General features: G+C 47.4%; 1 protein-coding gene across 1 annotated transcript in view; it reads left to right on the top strand.

Annotated features, from left to right (window-relative positions):
* The first annotated feature begins 12,862 nt into the window (after nt 1-12,862).
* The window catches only part of CNR2 (cannabinoid receptor 2), a 36,750-nt gene continuing 33,902 nt past the window's right edge, over nt 12,863-15,710 (top strand). Inside the window, exon 1 of the mRNA XM_027520475.1 lies at nt 12,863-13,073. The gene's annotated coding sequence lies outside the window, so the exon portion shown is untranslated. The remainder of the gene's footprint in view (nt 13,074-15,710) is intronic.

A 15,710-nucleotide genomic window follows, 5' to 3' on the forward strand; every position in this document is an offset into this window, starting at 1 on the left:
TTCACTTTCACTTTTCACTTTCATGCATTGGAGAAGGAAATGGCAACCCACTCCGGTGTTCTTGCCTGGAGAATCCCAGGGACGGGGGAGCCTGGTGGGCTGCTGTCTATGGGGTCGCACAGAGTCGGATACGACTGAAGCGACTTAGCAGCAGCAGCACAGCATTTTAAAAGTAAAACAGAGTAGATTCAAAGAGAATAAGGAGATTATTACTGTTACATGAAATTGATATTGTAATTTTATATACACCATGTAAATATTATTATTTTTTGGATAGTTGCTTATTTAAATTATTAAATTACTATTTAAGTACAGTTTTTCTCTTTTACTAATGCTTGCTACAAAAGCTAATGGAAAACTTGGAATATCTCAAAGACAAATATCAAGTATCAAATTATCCAATAAATGAAGTAATGATGTTTTGACCAGCAAACTCAATCATGGGAAGGAAATATTAGGGATGGTGGTCACTTGGATCTGTGTATCACAAATTCAGAGAGGAGCACACTCTGCACATTCAACAACCTCACCTGATCTTGGCTTAGCCTCAGCTCCACGCAGCTCATAATTCACACGCTCTTCACCAGAGCAGGGCTCCTGGAAACAAAAGTCCTGAAGAGATGTCTGCCTCTGATTAGATCAGTTTAAGATGATCTTGAATCATTCACTTTATTTCCCTTGGAAAGACCCACAGAACTAAAGCATACTGGGGAGCGGGAGGAAGCTCAGCTGGGTCAATATGGTATTGTGTCCTGAATGCTAATCTTTGTTTGTTTTTAATTAATTTTCATCGCCCGTTGTTGTTGCTAGCTGCCAAGTTGTGTCTGACTCTGCAACCCCATGGGCTGCAACATGGCAGGCTTCTCTGTCCTTCACTATCTCCTGGAGTTTGCTCACATTCACGTCCATTGAGTCGGTGATGCCATCCGACCATCTCACCCTCCACCGCCCTCTTCTCTTTTTGCCTTCAATCTTTCCCAGCACCAGGGTCTTTTCAAAGGAGTCAGCTATTCACATCAGGTGGCCAAAGTATTGGAGCTTCAGCTTCAGCATCAGTCCTTCCAATGAATATTCAGGGTTGGTTTCTTTTAGGATTCACTGGTTTGATCTCCTTGCTGTCTAAGGGACTCTTAAGAGTCTTTTCCAGTACCACAGTTTGAAAGCATCAATTCTTCAGCACTCAGCCTTCTTAATGGTCCAACTCTCACATCAGTACATGACTACTGGGAAAAACCACAGCTTTGAGTTTACAGATCTTTGTCGGCAAAGTGATGTCTTTGCTTTTTAATATGCTATCTAGGTTTGTCATAGTTTTCCTTCCAAGGATCAAGCATCTTTTAATTTCAAGGCTGCAGTCACTGTCTGCAGTGATTTTGGAGCCCGAGAAAATTAAATCTGCTTCCATTTTTTCCCCTTCTATTTGCCATGAAGTGAAGGGACCATATGCCATGATCTTAAGTTTTCTGAATGTTGAGTTTTAAGCCAGCTTTTTTACTCCCCTCTTTCACCCTTATCAAGAGGCTCTTTAGTTCCTCTTCACTTTCTGCCATTAGAATGGTATCATCTGCATATCTGAAGTTGTTGACATTTCTCCCAGCAATCTTGATTCCAGCTTGTGATTCATCCAACCTGGCATTTCACATGGTGTCCTCTGCATAGAAGTTAAATAAGCAGGATGACAATGTACGGTCTTGTAGTACTTCTTTCCCAGTTTTGAACCAGTCGGTTATTTCATGTAAGGTTCTAACTGTTGCTTCTTGACCGGCATACAGGTTTGTCAGGAGGCAGGTAAGGGGGTCTGGTATTCCCATCTCTAAGAATTTTTCACAGTTTCTTATGATCCACACAGTCAAAGGCTTTAGCTTTGTCAATGAAGCAGAAGTAGATGTTTTCTGGAATTCTCTTGCTTTCTCTATGATCCAACAAATGTTGGCAATTTGATCTCTGGTTCCTCTGCCTTTTCTAAACCCAACTTGTACATCTGGAAGTTCTCAGTTCATGTACTGTTGAAGGCTACCTTGAAGGATTTTGACTATAACATTACTAGCATGTGAAATGAGCACAATTGTTCAGTAGTTTGAACATGCTTTGGCACTGCTCTTCTTTGGGATTGAAATGAAAACTGACCTTTTCCATTCCTGTGGTCATTGCTGAGTTTCCCAAATTTGCTAGCATATTGAGTGCAGCACTTTAACAGCATCATCTTTTAGCACTAAATAGCTCAGTTGGAATTCCATCACTTTCACTAGCTTTGTTTGTAGTAATAATTCCTAAGGCCCACTTGCCTTCACACTCCAGGGTGTCTGGCTATAGGTGAGTGACCACACTATTATGGTTATCCCAGTCATTAAGACCTCTTTTGTATAGTTCTGTGTATCCTTGCCACCTCTTCTTAATCTCTTCTGCTTCTATTAAATCCTTAATATTTCTGTCCTTTATCATGCCCATCCTTACATAAAATGTTCCCTTGATGCCCTCAGTTTTCTTGAAGAGATCTCTAGTCTATCCCATTCTGTTGTTTTCCTCTACTTCTTTACATTGTTCACTTAAGAAGACTTTTAAAATCTCTTCTTACTATTCTCTGGAACTCTGCTTTAGTTCTTTATATCTTTCTGTTTCTCCCTTGTTTTTGTCTTCTCCCCACCCTTTTTTAGATTTCTTTTCCCATATAGGTCATTACAGAGCATTGAGTAGAGTTCCCTGTGCTAAACAGTATGTCCTTATTAGCCATCTATTTTATATATAGCAGTGTGTATACGTTGATTCCAATCTCCCAATGTATCCTTCCACCCTGTCCCCACCTCCCATAAGCATAAGTTTCTTTTTTACATCTGTGACTGTATTTCCGTTCTGTAAATAGATTCATTTATAACCCTTTTTTTAGATCCCACATACAAATGATATCATATGACATTTGTTTTCCTCTGTCTTACTTCACTCAGTATGACAGTCTTTAGGACCATCCATGTTGCTGCAAATGACATTATTTCATTCTTTTTTATGGCTGAGTGAAAATGTTATAAGTGTACTGGGTCATAATGTAAACTGAATTTTTCATGGATTACAGTAAAAAAAAAAAAGTTAGCTAAAGAGCAGCCTGCTCATTTCACAGATGAGGGAACTGAGACTGCAACCCCAGGGACCAGACGCAAATCTCCCAACTCTCGGTGCTCCTTCTCCACAAACCACCCCCACCTGCGCTAAAGCAGCGGGTGGAACTCAGCTCTTAAACACTATGGCTCTCATTCTTTTCACCAGCCTGGGGACACTCCTTACTTATTCATTCAACACATACTTGAGGACTGGGCATTCATGCCAGGTACTGGGATAGTGTGAAGTTTATAATAAGAATGTAGGATTTACTACCCAACGCTGGTTTCTCTTGAGTTAACTTACATTTTCTGTTCTGGTTGGGGAAATTGGAGAACAATGATTCTTGTTAAAACAGTGAGGAAGATTTAGCTCAGGAATATTGTGAGAGGAATGTTGCAGCAGAGGAGAGAGATGGGACTCACCTTCAAATACACTAAGTTCCCTACTTACGAACAAGGTCCATTCTGAGAGTATGTTCGTAAGTCCAATTTGTTCGTAAGTCCAACAGCTAACCCAATTAACACAAGCAGCTATATAGTGCTGTACAGTAATAGGTTTATAATACTTAGCACACAAATAGTGCATACATTAAAAAACACACAAAAATAAGGAAAACATTTTTAATCTTACAATACCTTGAAAGATTGAAGCTGAAAGTCCAATACTTTGGCCACCTGATGCGAAGAGCTGTCCTGATGCTGGGAAAGATTGAAGGCAGGAGGAGAAGGGGACGACAGAGGATGAGATGGTTGGATGGCATCACCGACTCAATGGACATGAGTTTGAGTAAACTCTGGGAATTGGTGATGGACTAGAAGGCCTGGCGTGCTATAGTCCCTGGGGTCGCAAAGAGTTGGACTCCACTGAGCAACTCAACTGAACTGATACTTGAAAGGTTCAGTAGCACAGTACCACAGCTGGTATACAGGGACTGGCAGTGAGTGGACAGGGAAGAAAAGTTACTGACTGGATAAGGGAGAGGAGGTAGGAGATGGTAGAGATGAAGGATCGTCAGCAATAGGAGACGGAGGGCAAGCTGCAATTTCACTCACACCTGACGCTGACGGCACCAAATTCTGGTTCCTTGCTGGAAACAGATGCGTGTTTGCATCTTTGAAAGTTCACAGCTTGAAGGTTCATACATAGGGGATTCACTGTACAGCAAAGGCAGCTGGGGATTTAAAGCCAAGGACCAGGGAGGGGGTGCCCATGGATGCAAAGTTACTAGGAAAAGTCTTTGAGGGCAGGGGGATTCTTGCTAAACTGATCTAATGGGATTCTTGCCAAAGGCCGGCCAAGGACTAAGACATCACAGTTGGGCGATGAGGAATTTGATTGGATATCAATGATGGGGATGATTTAGCCTGCTTGTTTGCTAGGACTGGGCTGGGCAGGCCTAAGGCAGGCTAGGGGCCAACATCAAGGCCAAGTGGAAAAGGGGACTCAGAGGAGACCATCTACAGTTTTGTGGGAGAGAGAGTCTTAGTGACAGCATCTGTATCTGCCTTATTTCTCTTGTGTTTGCACTTGTTCCTGATATGTATATATGGCTTTCCATTTTTTGCATACAGTTGATAGGTGGTATGAGCACAAGGGGAGGGCTTCCCTGGTGGCTCAGACAGTAAATCATCTGCCTACAATGCAGGAGTCCCGTGTTCCATCCTTGTGCCAGGAAGATCCCCTGAAGAAGGGCATGGCAACCCTCTCTGGTATTTTTGCCTGGAGAATTCCATAGACAGAGGAGTCTGGTGGGCTACAGTCCGTGGGGTTGCAAAGAGTCAGACACAACTGAGCGACTAACACACACACACACACATTAGTGTGAGCGAAAACTGAAGTTCGGGGAAATTCAGTAACTTGATCAAGGTCACACAGCTGTTCAGTGGCAGAATCAGGAACAGGTCCATCTGCTTCCAAGTCCAGAAGGAGTGGACTGCTTAGCCACCCTGATGCCCCTTGCTTCTCACCGCCAGAACCCAGCTGGAAAATGAAAATCCAGTCGTCTGCTACTGAAGACGCCAGCCACACACAGGTCCTGGTTGGGAGCCCAGATGTCATTTGCCTTTGTTTGCACTGCTGTCTGAGCCCAGTGGTGAGAGACGAACAGAGACTATTATTAAACTCTTTCTGGTTCCTGAGCCTGGCCGGCTCACATCTGCCCTCAGGCCCTGTCGACACTGTTATTTATAGAGCCGATTGTTTCTGCTAGAGCTGGGCTGAGAGCCGGTGGAAATACCCGTGTGCTTCACCTGGGCACTGGAGCTCAAAGTCTGGCCCCAAACTCAGGTTCTATTGACCGACTCTAATTCATCTCTTCAGCCGCCCTCTATCTCTGTCCCCAAGGGCCCCCAGAGGCACACTGAGCCCCTAACACCTCTGGCCTGGATCTGTGGCGGGTGAGAGAAGAACACAAAAAAGCTAGCAAAACGGACTTCCCTGGTGGTCTGTGCTCTCAGTGCGGGGGCTGAGGTTCGATCCCTGATCGGGGAACTAGATCCCACATGCCACGCAGCTAAAGATCCTACATGCTGCAGCTCAGACCCAGCGCAGCCAAATAAATAAACAAACATAAATATTAAAAAAAAAGAAAGAAAAGTCTCCCTGGCTCCCTGCAGTGGGACCAGAAGGGGGCATTTTTGTCTTCTCCCTTATATATATTTTAAATTCCCAAAATGTCTGTGATGATCATTATTACTCTTTTAGGGAGGACTTTGGGGGAGTTGACTGTCTCGAGCAGCCCCTGGCAGTCTATGGCTCACCATTACCGCGCTCTCCTCCCAGGTAACTGATTGATTGACATATTGAATTTCTTTTATCCCCTTTCCTCCCACGCCTCCTTCTGCGCCAGCCCCCACCCCCCACCCCACCCATGACTACAGGTAACCTCTCTTATGTACTTCTTTATTTATATTCATTTATGGCTGTGCTGGGTCTTCGTTGCTGTGCTTAGGCTTTCTCTAGCTGCGGTGAGCAGGGGCTACTCTTGTGAGGGGAGAGTTTCCCCTTGCGGCGGCTTCTCCTGTTGTGGAGCATGGGTTCTAGAGTGCACAGGTCAATAGTTGTGGTGCTGACACATTGCCCATTGGCACGTGGAATATTCCAGAACCAGGGATGCAACCCATGTCCCCTGAATTGGCAGGCGATTCTCAACCACTGGACCTGGGAAGTCCTCTAGGGTACCTCTTTGGTCACCAAGTACCCTTGACTTTAAATGTATCCTTATAAATATGTTGTTGTGTGTGTAGGTGTTTTTTAATTTACAAAAATAGTAGGCATGCCACACATCTTATTCGGCTTCTCTCTTTTTTAAACTTTCACATAGGTGAACCTTGTCTGTGACGTCTGTTCACTTTCATAATCAGAAAAAAAAAAATGCCCAATAAATAGCCATGGTGGGGTCTGATGGATTTCAGGGATAACTGTGACTGGATGTGGAGTCACATGCCCCCTTCTTTTGAAATACAAATCCCTCGGAAAAGGGAAGAATAGTTACCCTCGGCGAGGGGATGTGCGTGTATTCATCTATGAGAAGTTACCAGCTATCCTCACTGGGACGGGCCAGAGAAGGAGAGGCTGGGACAACACGGAAATGCCAGAATCAGAAGGGTCCTCGGGCAGAAGTTGTCAACTGGAGGCGCACAGGATAGATCCTGCCAAAGACATGTTGTTTGTTTAAACATGTTTGATTAAAAAAAAAAAAAAAAAGTAACAATTCCAGATTTGAGGGATCTCTCGAAAAATCCTACGGTTTGGCCACCCAGCTGAACTCACTCCTTCAGGGAACAATCAGCAGGACTTCCATGGTGGTCCAGGGGTTAAGAGTCCGCTTGGCAATCCAGGGGACACAGGTTCGATTCCTAGTCCAGGAATCAAGGTCCCACCTGCCTCGGGACATCTAAGCCCATGAGCCACAACTACTGAAACCTGCGTGCCTAGAGCCCGTGCTCTACATCAAGAGAGGCCGCTGCAGTGGGGAGCCCGGGCCCCGTCCAAGAGAGAAGCCCTCGCTCACCGCAACTAGAGAAAGGCAGTATACAGCAAGAAGACCCAGCGCAGCCAAAAGACAAAATCGCCAGAAAAACCCAGCAGAGCCGAGAGCTATAGCCTCCTTTCCGCATGGCAAGGGCTCTCCAGCTGGCCACAGGCCTCCACTCTCTGACCTTACACCCAGTTCTCTGCCTGCCCCCATTGTGTTTTCACTACTTGCCTTGCATCCCATCAAATTCCTAAAGGGGCCATGACCCCCCCAAAGCTTAAGAACTATATTCCAAAGATGCCGACCAGCACTGCCCCTCTTACACCAGTGAAGCCTCACTAGTGGATCACGACACTTCTTCCTCCTGAGCTTAGATTCAGAATCCTTCTCAACATTATGCTCTAGGCAGCAATTACCAAAATACCGGACTTGGCCCTCAAGGTAAAATCGATTTGCCATTCCTGGAAACCCAATCATCTCATCCTCCGGAGGTGGAGACTTAAGGTCCAGAGACAGGAAGTAACTTCCCCAAGGTCTGCACAGCTTGAGGACAACGTTGCCTAAGGATCCATATTAAGCGCCACCCCACCCCCACCACTCCTGCACAAAGTCCATCCTAAAGGAGATCAGTCCTGGGTGTTCATTGGAAGGACTGATGCTGAAGCTGAAACTCCAATACTTTGGCCACCTGATGCGAAGAACTGACTCCTTGGAAAAGACCCTGATCCTGGGAAAGATTGAAGGCGGGAGGAGAAGGGGACGACAGAGGATGAGATGGTTGGATGACATCATCGACTCAATGGACATGAGTTTGAACAAGCTTCAGGAGTTGGTGATGGACAGGGAGGCCTGCTGTGCTGCAGTCCATGGGGTCGCAAAGAGTTGGACACGACTGAGCAACTAAACTGACTGACTGACTTCTTCATCCATTCATCTGTCAATGGACGTTTAGTTTGCTTCCATATCTTGGCTATTGTAAACAGTGCTGTTATGAACATAGAGGGTGCATGTATCTTTTTTAATTAGAGTTTTGTCTGGATATATGCCCAGGAATGGGATTACTGGATCATACGGTCACTCTAAGTTTTCTGAGGAACCTCCATATTATTTTCCATAGTGGTTGTACCAACTTGCATTCCCACCAAGAGTGTAGGAAGGTTCCCTTTTCCTTATCCTCTCCAGCATTTGTCATTTGTAGACTTTTAAATGATGGCCACTTTGACTGGTGTGAGATGGTACCTCATTGTAGTTTTAATTTGCATTTCCCTAATAATTAATGATGATAAGTACCATTTCATGTGCCTATGGGCTATCTGTACAGTGTGTCTGTACTTTAATAAGCTCTCCTGGAGATGCTGATGAAGATAAATTTTGAGAAACGTTGACTGGAACCAAGTTCCTCATTCCTGGTTGAAGAAACTGAGACCAGAGAAAGTGCTTTGACCAAGCAACATAGATTTGCCCCAAACCAGAATCTAAATCCAGGTGTAGTCCAATTCCAGAGCCTGCATTCAAACCACCCCACTATGTCAGAGAGTTTTACTTATTTTCAGCTTATACATGCTTATTAAGTGAGCTTATTAAGTGTACAAGAATGTCTGTCTCACAGCAGGCTTGCCAACATTGCTATCAAATTTTTGCCCAGTTTAATTAAGTGAGCCACTGTGTCTTAAGCATGCCCTATGCAACCACCTGGGCTTCACAGGTGGCGCTAGTGGTAAAGAATCTGCCTGCCAATGAAGGAAGAGATGCAGGTTTGATCCCTGGGTTGGGAAGATCCCCTGGAGGTCGGCATGGTGACCCACTCCAGTATTCTTGCCTGGAGAATCCCATGGACAGAGGGACATGGCAGGCTACAGTCCATTGGGTCACAGAGAGTCGGACTTGACTGAAGCAACTTAGCACTATAAGGGTGCTGATAGTAAAAATTTGTAAAGGTACATTAATCCTTTTCCATTTAATAAATGAAGATAATTGTATGTCAGGATTTTCACGGAGAAGGCAATGGCACCCCACTCCAGTACTCTTGCCTGGAAAATCCCATGGATGGAGGAGCCTGGTAGGCTGCAGTCCGTGGGGTCACTAAGAGTCAGACACGACTGAGTGACTTCACTTTCACTTTTCACTTTCATGCATTGGAGAAGGAAATGGCAACCCACTCCAGTGTTCTTGCCTGGAGAATCCCAGGGACGGGGGAGCCTGGTGGGCTGCTGTCTATGGGGTCGCACAGAGTCGGACACGACTGAAGCGACTTAGTAGCAGCAGTAGCAGCAGCAGCAGCAGCAGGATTTTCAAAGCAGAAAGCAGCAATGTTTGGAGATAGCATGTTATCCCACAGGCTTACCAGCGCATCTTGTCTTCATTTCCCAGGTTAACTCAGGTGTCCTGTGTATTGGGAACTGAGCCATCTAAAGGGGGCAGGCGGCCTAGACATTACCAAGGCTGCTTCTCTGATAGGAAGGAAAGACACCACCACCATCTGGTAGGAAAGACACCACCCAGGGAGGGTGCTGCGCTGTGCTAAGTCACCTCAGTCGTGTCCAACCCTTTGCAACTCCATGGACTGTAGCTCACCAGGCTCGTCTGTCTATGGGATTCTCCAGCCAAGAATACTGGAGGGAAGTTTCCTCTTTCAATCAGGCCCCAAACATGGCAGTGCTCTGGACCCGGCTATGGGCACATGCAACCAGTAGATGGCAGCGTCTCACAGAACAAGGGCTGGTGAAGCCGGCTGTTCACTGGGAACAGAAAACCAACTCTTGGAACCTCCCCGGCAGGTGCACTTTGCCCTCCCTGGGGAAAAGAGAATGGACTTCCTGTGTGGGCCCTCTCAGCTCTGCCCATGGTACCCAGAGGACTCGGAGATCCTGGACTGACTGAGCAGGAAGGGCCCTTACCCATGACACTGTTCGGTGCTGCCCAAGGTGTGGCCAAGGACCAACATCCCAAGCATCCCCTGGGACCAAACTCCCCTGGGAGTTTGTCAGGAATTCAGATTCTCAGCCTTCAGCCCAGGATACATAGTCAGAAACTTGGGGTGGGGTGGGCCAGCAGTGTGTTTTAACAAGCCCTTTAGGTGACTCTGAAAATTGTACAAGCACCTATCTTTTTTCATTTAGAATATAGTTGATTAACAATGTTGTGTTAGTTTCAGGTATATAGCAAAGTGATTCCATTACACACATACATATATCTATTCTTTTTCAAATTTTCCCATTTAGGTTATAACAGAGTATTCAGCACAGTAATGAAGAAAAAGAAACAATTTAGAGAAGAGCTCTAAAAATCTGCACAGAAGTCCCCGTGACTATTTTACCAAGTCCTCAGCCAACATGTGTGTTTTAAAACTAGCACTACCATATGATCCAGCAATCCCACTCCTGGGCATATATGCAGAGAAAATCATGGTTCAAAAGGATACACGCACTCCAATGTTCATAGCAGCATTATTTACATAGCCAAGACATGGAAGCCACCCAAATGTCCATTGACAGAAGGATGGATAGAGAAGATGTGGAATATACATACAAGAGAATATTATTCGGCATTAAAAAGAATGAAATAATGCCACTTGCAGCAACATGGACGGACCTGGGGGTTATCACCCCAAGTGAAGAAAGTCCAACAGAGAAGGACAGACACCGTATGATATCACTTACATGTGGAATCTAGAAAAAAATGGCACCTCTCATTTTAGAAGTGGGGAAATGGAGGCCAGGCAAAGGAAGTAACTTGTTACACAGCCAGGTAGCGGCAGAACCCGGATTCCCAGCATTGTTTCCACCTTAGCCTCAAAACTAGCTCCCTTCTTTTCTTCATTCACTATTCATTTCTCATAGACCTGCCTTCAGCATGCCTTTCCAATCTCTGGGCTGCAATGGGGAGCCAGGCTTCGGGGGGGAGGCCAACCTCCCCCTTCTTCTTGATGGGGTCTCCTCAAAGCCAGGGGTCCAGGAGTCAGTGTCGTGACAGCATCTCCTGGATCTTTCCTAGCTCATCCCTGGTGTTCCCCAATTCCTATGCAGACAGAAGTCTGACGTAGGCTGCAAGTGGCCCCCACGCCCCAGCTACATCCTGTCTCTTTTTCCTTCTTTCTTAATACCCCAGTATTTCTTCTCATCCTTACTGACAATTACTTGCTCCTAGGACTGCCCCCCCACACACACAAGGGATAAGTTATCAAATGAAAGGCCTTCCAGAGTGGGGTTTGCTCAGAAGGGACCTGGGCTGGATCTAGAGCCATTTCTCAACTTCAGTGCTATTGACATGTTGAGTATGGATGTGAGAGTTGGACTATAAAGAAAGTGCCGAAAAATTGATGCTTTTGAACTGTGGTGTTGGAGAAGACTCTTGAGAGTCCCTTGGACTGCAAGGAGATCCAACCAGTCCATCCTAAAGGAGATCAGTCCTGAGTGTTCATTGGAAGGACTGATGTTGAAGCTGAAACTCCAGTACATTGGCCACCTGATGCAAACAACTGACTCATTTGAAAAGACCCTGATGCTGGGCAAGATTGAGGACAGGAGGAGAAGGGGATGACAGAGGATGAGATGGTTGGATGGCATCACCAACTCAATGGACATGAGTTTGGGTAAACTCCGGGAGTTGGTGATGGACAGGGAGGCCTGGCGTGCTACGGTTCATGGGGTCACAAAGAGCTGGACACAACTGAGTGACTGAACTGAACTGAGGTGGATAATCCATGTCCCAAGCATGGTAGGCTGTGTGTGGCATTCTTGGCCTCCACCCACTAGGTGTCAGTAGGATCCCTGCCAAGTGTGACATCTTCAGATATTGCCAGATGTCCCCTCTGGGCAGAGTTGCCAGATAAAAGTATAGAACGGCCAGTCACATTTCAATTTCAGATAAGAAACAATAATTTTTCAGCACGTGCAGGTCTCAAATATCACCATCCTATAATTTTGCTCACTGAATCTATTAACTCCACCTCAGGGCCAAAATCTCCCTTCTTGAGAATTACTGGCCAAATCTAACCCTTCAGGCCTGGATTGTGAGGGGCAGTAGGTGAAAAGATCTAATGAGATCATCAAAGGCCATTACCCCAGAAAGGCAAGAACTGTATCATACTCATCTATGTATCCCTAGGGAGAAGTAGACTCTCATTAAATATTCTATCTGAGATAACAGGTATGAGGGACGTTTGAACTCTATCAGGTTCAGGACTGGGCGTTGAGTACACACTCCCTGCCCTCAGGGAGCCCATGGTCCAGCAGGCATAAACTGAAAATGGTGTTTGATCTGACCCACTTAGCACGTTCAGATTTGACTTTGTGGTCAACATTCTAAAAATGGAAGCCACTACATAAAAGTCACGATTTCTAGTGTCTCTTAAAAGATGTGGTACATCTTCCAAATGCTTGGAACATCTGGCAATTAGATTTGCACTCCCAGGTGGCAAGTCTTGCCTGGAGCTGAGAGATGGGTCCCTGTTTTCCCCACCGTCCCCACCACAGTCCCTCTTGCCCTGTTCCAGCACCCTGCACCCATTTATATCGGTTATCTGCCTGGTGCCTGAAGGCAGTTGGATTTCAAAGCTCGGGTCTGATGGGAAAGAAGTGTTAGCATAGAATGTCCTGTTAGGTGATCTGTGTAAGGCTGGTACTTGATCCCCATTTTACAGATGAAGAAACTAAGGTTTAGGGAGGTTAAGTGAATTGCTTGAGATCATGACAGCAAGGCTGGATTGGAACCCAAATCCCAGGACCCCTGGGCCTATGCCCTGGCCAGAGATCCCCCTGAGAAGCAATTCAACTGCAAGGGCAAGAACACCGTGGCACCGGGAACCCAGAGGGGAAGTGGTGACAGGCACGGAAGACCAGAGCTCCCCACACTCACTCATCTGTGAGAAACCAGATGAGCGAGGAAGCTGGTTTGAGGAGAGCAGCCCCAGGAGCTCTGCCTGGGACACAGGGCCGGACCTGAGACACGCGATCACCAGCACTCAAGGTCCAGCAAGGTCAGGGAGCTCAACCACCAGACAACCGTGAGTAGACTTTGTTGTTGTTTTATTTAGGGCTTCTTCCTCATTCTAGAAAACCTGTGTTCTCACCGTACCCCTTCCCTCCAGGGTGGTAAGAAGCTGGGCGGACCTGCCTGGGGCCAGGGGACTGATGTTTCTGAGGACTCCTGCAGTTTTTCAGGACTAGCCCCTGGAAGGCTCATGGCCTGTGTGGTCCTCACCCTCTCAGCTAGGACAAGAATCAGCTCTCAGCTCTGTGTCCACCAGGGTCAGGACGCACAGTGGTGCTCGCAGCCTCAGAGAGCCTCGCTGTGTGCCAGGGACCGCTCTAAGGACCTTTCGTGGTTTAATTTTATTTAATCCTCACAGCGGTCTCCCACAGGTGCTGTTGTCATTCCCCACTTTACAGACGGGGCTCAGTGACTCACCCGAAGTCACATGGGCATTCAATGAGAGCGCTGGGCTTGAACTTGGGCATTCTGGCTCCCCGCACACTTCAGCCACTAGGCTCTCCTGCCTTACAAGGTGCAGGCTTAAATAGAAGATCATGGACCAGGGGAAAAAAAAAAACAAAGACTAGGGCCAGAAGAGATCTTGGAAATCATCTGGTGAGTCCTGGCCTCCATTGTACAGATGGGGAAACTGACAGAGAGACCCAGCTTGCCCAGTGGGCATCTCAGGAGTGTAGTGTGGTCTGGTCCACTCTAGACCCAGGAGGCCAGAGATCCACTTCGCTGGAGGGTCCACTCAGCAAACAGTAGGGCTAACAGTGTACCCCGGAGTCAATGCCTGAGTATGAACCCCAGCATTGCCTCTATTAACCCTGCTGCTGCTGCTGCTGCTAGGTCACTTCAGTTGTGTGGCCTCAGACAAATCATGCCACTTCTCCCCCACTCAGCTTCCTTTTCTGAGAAATTCAGACCCGAGACCATCACTCACAGGCTCGTGGGAGGGTTGATGAGATGATGCCAGCACTGCCGTGGGCACGTGTGCTGGGCTCAGGGAGTGGCTGAGGTGAAGATTCTGACCTTCACCGAATCCACCCTGGCCCTGGACTAGAGATGAGGACGAGTGAGGCTGTGGGGCTGCTTTCCCCTAGAATGGGTAGCACGTGGACACCTTCAGGGCATGAAGACCAGGACTGAGGTGGAGGAGGGGCTGCGGAGGAACTGGGAGAGACCCCGGGAGGTGGCACCCCGACAACACTGGCCCCAGGTCTGTAACTACCTTCTGGCTCGCCTAGAGATGGTCCCTGACCTGCCCTGAGCCCAAGCATCCGTTTCTATCAGTGACGCACGTCCTTTACCCTTTGGTGGGTTAAGGTCAGATTAAGGTGGGAAAGGGGCTTCCCTGGTGGCTCAGATGGTAAACAATCTGCCCTCAGTGCAGAAGACCCGGGTTCGACCCCTGGGTCAGGAAGATCCCCTGAGGAAGGGAATGGCAACCCACTCCAGCCTTCTTGCCTAGAAAGTTCCATGGACAGAGGAGTCAGACGTGACTGAGCACAGCACACACACAAGGTGGAAAATGACAGCCCGGTTCAGCTGAGCGAAGCCCTCGGGGCCAGTCTTTTCTCTTCCCTCCTCATCTTGTTGCGTCTCTTCACCTTTCTCCCTGATCTCAGATGTGCATAAAATGTTCTTTTATACATTCTTATTAAAGCACATTCAATAGGACTCCAAGCCCCCATCCTACTGAGCAAGTCAGAGAGTGGATCTCAGTGTGAACTGAGCTATCCCCTCCCCTACTCCTCACTCTTAGGGTCACTTACAGAGCACAGTGAGAGAAGCCACCCGGGCTCCTCCTATGATGAATGCCCCCTTGTCCAAAGGGGTTTGATCCCCTGAAGTCCAGCCCTCCTCCCTTCCCCTGTATGCCTGGAGCCCAGATTCTCTGCCAAGGCTGGAGTGCCCTGTGTCTTGGGTTCACCCTCCAGGGTATGCCACCCGGCAACTTCCCCCAGAGGTCCTGCCATCTCCCCAAGGCACTTGTAGGCCCCCAGCACTCACAGAACTCGTGACCTCGGGTGCTTTCCCTGCGTGGGGCCATCGCCTCTCTCCCTGGCCTTCGATTACAGGTGCAGGCTCCTCTCTCTCCACCCATGGGACACCAGCTTAACCTTCTCACTGAGCTTAGGTATTTTTTTAACAAAGGACAGGAAGAAGGGCTGTCTTCAAACAGCTTCTGCTTTCTGCCCCTGCCCCTGCAAAAAGTCCCTGAGCTGGGAGACACCAAGGGCACTCTTTGAAGGGACACAGGCTGCCTTACCTTATAGAGAAGGAAAACCAAGCCTCAAGAGCAATGGGGAGTCACTCAGGCTCACATGGCCAAGGAGAAGAAGAGCCAGGGTCCAGTCCTGCGCTGTGGGCTCCAAAGCTTGTGCTGTCGATCGCTGAACCTTGTGGAGGACCCAAGTCTCCCCGATTAGTCAGACGACCTTGGCTGAGTCACATCTCCTTTGCAAACCTCAATCTCTTCAACTCTAAAAATGAAGCTATGGTAGGATTACCTACCCATCTCAAAGGAGTGCTTGTGCGTTTTCTGAAGTCACCTGATGCGAAGAGCCAACTCATTGGAAAAGACCCTGATGCTGGGAAAGATTGAGGGCAGGAGAGGAAGGGGATGACAGAGGATGAGATGGTTGGATGGTATCACCGATTC

Source organism: Bos indicus x Bos taurus, chromosome 2 (genome assembly GCF_003369695.1).
Source record: "Bos indicus x Bos taurus breed Angus x Brahman F1 hybrid chromosome 2, Bos_hybrid_MaternalHap_v2.0, whole genome shotgun sequence".
NCBI classification, from domain to species: domain Eukaryota; kingdom Metazoa; phylum Chordata; class Mammalia; order Artiodactyla; family Bovidae; genus Bos; species Bos indicus x Bos taurus.